Raw genomic sequence first — 3,226 nt, 5'->3', positions numbered from 1 at the left:
ACAATTGTTCCTCTGGCGGTGGCATGAACAAAGCGCGAGCCTCGCAACTTCCAAGCTCAACACCGTACAAAAACCCAACAAAACAACAAAACAAAAAGGAAACAAAACGAAACAAAACTATACTAAAAGAACGAAAAACAAAACAAAGAAAAACAGTTGGGTTACCTCCCAACAAGTGCTTAATTTAACGTCTAGAGCTTGACGATCCCTCATGGCTCATGGAGGTCGGAAACAGCACTCTAACCATTGGAAAGCTTTTCTACTCTTGGGTGCTTTTTCCACCAAAACACTTCTCTTGGCTCTAACATCCTCCACAAGCATTGCCCCTTTCTCATTCTTGTTCCGAAAAATCCGGAATTTCACTTTCTTCTTCTTGGGGGTATGGGTTTTCAAAGATCCCCCATCATGCTCCAAAAACAAACACATCTCAAAAGTCAGAACTTCTTTTGGTTTTGGAGTCTTTTTCTTGGCTTCATACTTGGGCAGCTCATTCTTCTCAACCTCTTCATCCTCCGAATTTGCTAGAAAACTATCAGCCAAATTAAGCACTTCATTCTGGGGAACTTCCTTTGGTGGAGGTTTCTTGAAAATCACAGTTTCCCCATAGGCTTCCAAAGTCATCGTCCCCCTTTGCATATCTAGTTTTGCTCCACATGTGGCAAGGAAAGGTCTCCCTAACAACAATGGCATCTTTGGATCCTCCGGAATATCCAACACTACAAAGTCGACTGGGAAGAAAAAATTACTCACCTTCACAAGCACATCTTCCGCAACTCCTAGAGGTTTAGAGCAAGACTTGTCAATAAGCTGAATTGTCTTGTTAGTTGGCTTCAAATCCCCCAGCTGCAACTTCTTATATACTTTGAGAGGCATGACATTTATGCTTGCTCCGGTGTCACACATTACTTTCTCAAACAATGACTTTCCAATTTTCACAGGAATATTGAAGCTGCCCGAATCTTCCCTCTTTGGAGGCAACTGATACTCCTTCACTGCGAGAATCTCCTCAAATTCATTGAATGCATTCTTCTTCTCCATCACAGCCTACACAATTTGCACCTCATTTGGCTTATTTCTCAAGATCTCCACGGAAGGAATATTCACAGCCAACTTCTTAAATGTTTCCAAAAATTTGGAGCTTTGCTCATCTAATCTTGGCCTCGGGAATGAAAGAGGGAAAGGTGCTACAGGCTTGTACTCTGGCCTGGGAAAGGTAGGAGTAGGAATTTTCTCCTTTCCATTCTTGCCGTCCCGCTGCTCAGTACGATCTCGCTGCTCTGCAGAGGAATGGTGATTCCTCTGCTCTGTATGATCCCGCTGCTTTTCACGTTCCCGCTGCTCTGTATCCTCAACTGAATTATCAACCACCCGTATGGAATGACATTGTTGATTTTGCTGAGGCTGTTGATTTTGCTTTTGATTGAGCTGAGTGTTGCTAGGAAATTTTCCTGGTGTGTGCTGCGCAGCTGCTTGGTTGGCCATCTGACCAACTTGAGTCTCCAACATCTGCACTTGCTTAGACAGTGCTGAAAAATTTTGCTCCATGTTGAAAATTTTGGTCCCCAGGTTTGCCGAGTTTGCCTCCATTCCGGTCACCTTCACCAACACTTGCTTCACCATTTCCTCCATTGAATCTTTCTTTGCCTCATTGATGACTCCCCCACTAGAAACAGAAAATCCAGGTGGAGGCTGCAAAGCATTGTTGGGATTTGAATAGGAAAAATTTGGATGATTCCTATTATTTGGATGATACGGTGGATTTCCGCCCTGATGTCCCTGATAGTTTGGCCTATGGAATTGGTACTGCCGCTGGACAAAATTAGCATCTTCAAATTGTGCTACATCGGATGAAATCGGCTGCTGAGGGATTTTGGCTAGCAGTGCTTTTCTCTCCAACTCATATTGCTTTTGAAGAGCTTCGTATTTCTCCTTAAAATCATCTCTCTCCTCGTTTACAGCTGCAATTCTTCTCGTAGAATTTCTGTCATTCGGCCATTGATAACTGTTGGAGGCCATCTCTTCTATCACACGATAAGCCTCCTTTGTATTTCTATGGAGAAGACATCCACCTGCAGTAGCATCCACCATACTTTTTGTCAGACCAGTCAAACCATTATAAAAGTGAATGATTTGCTGATCCTCCGTGAAACCATGTTGTGGACAGTTCCTGAGTAGCTCACGAAATCTTTCCCAGGCATCATGAATGGTCTCATCTCCTAGCTGGGAAAAGTGAGAAATCTCTGCAATGATTTTCTGAGCTTTAGAGGCAGGAAAGTATTTTGCTAGGAAAGCTCTACACAAATCCTCCCATCCAGTAATAGCACCTCTGTCCAGACTCTTGAACCACTCCTTTGCTTTGTCTCTGAGAGAGAATCCAAACATCTTCATTCTGATGGCATCAGGTGGCACTCCATTCTGCTTAATAGTGTCGCAGATATCTAAAAACTGAGTAATGTGAGCATGCGGATTTTCAGAAGCCGCTCCACTAAACTGTTCAGCTTGCACCATGTTTATCAATCCCGGCTTTAGCTCGAACGTGTTAGCCTGCACAGTTGGTCCCCATCTGCCTCCTTGAAATTGATCAACCCGAGGCTGATACATGTGATTCAGTGGTGGCTCTGGTGGAGGGGTCCGGTTGCGCTCTCTCTCTTCGTCTAGCTGCCTCTGAAGGTGTGTCACAGCTCGCACAAGAGTTTCAAGGTCCATGTTATTCTGTTGCTCTGCCATTGCTTGCTTTTTCTTGTCGCGGTTGTCTCTTTTATACTGCTTGCCGATGTCCAAATTCAAGGGTACAAGATGTTCCTTTCCTTTGGATCTCGTGTTCATACACGCCTGAGACAACAAACAAAAACAGAAATTTAAAAACTAAAAATAAAATAAAATAAAAACTTATAACGCCAGAAATAATACTTAAGTCTAATCAGAAATATTAAAGTCAATTCTAAACAGTCCCCGGCAACGGCGCCAAAAAGTTGATCACTAATTTCTTAGCAACAAAAACTGCAACTAACACAGGTAATTGTAGCAAGCAACAAGTAACCGAGTATCGTATCCACAGGGACTATTATAACGAATCACCTTAAGTAATCCCAATTAAACTCTAATAATATTCAGGCAAACAAAAGAAGGAAGGTTTAATTAACTAAAACGCAAATAACAATAATTAAGATTACGTAGGAAAATATCAAGTATAAAAGACAACTGATCCTAGGGTAGTAAATTCATT

The 3,226-nt window shown here is 42.4% G+C and overlaps 1 non-coding gene across 1 annotated transcript; it reads left to right on the top strand.

Annotated features, from left to right (window-relative positions):
• Nucleotides 1-2,146: 2,146 nt before the first annotated feature.
• LOC131007338 (small nucleolar RNA R71) lies at nt 2,147-2,253 on the top strand. Its single transcript, XR_009096043.1, has one exon. It is a non-coding gene; the product is annotated as a small nucleolar RNA R71 (small nucleolar RNA).
• Nucleotides 2,254-3,226: the final 973 nt, after the last annotated feature.

This window comes from Salvia miltiorrhiza, chromosome 1, assembly GCF_028751815.1.
Source record: "Salvia miltiorrhiza cultivar Shanhuang (shh) chromosome 1, IMPLAD_Smil_shh, whole genome shotgun sequence".
In the NCBI taxonomy this organism is placed as follows: Eukaryota; Viridiplantae; Streptophyta; class Magnoliopsida; order Lamiales; family Lamiaceae; genus Salvia; species Salvia miltiorrhiza.
The sequence above is the reverse complement of the archived record's forward strand: the minus strand, read 5'-3'. Positions and strand labels throughout refer to the sequence as shown.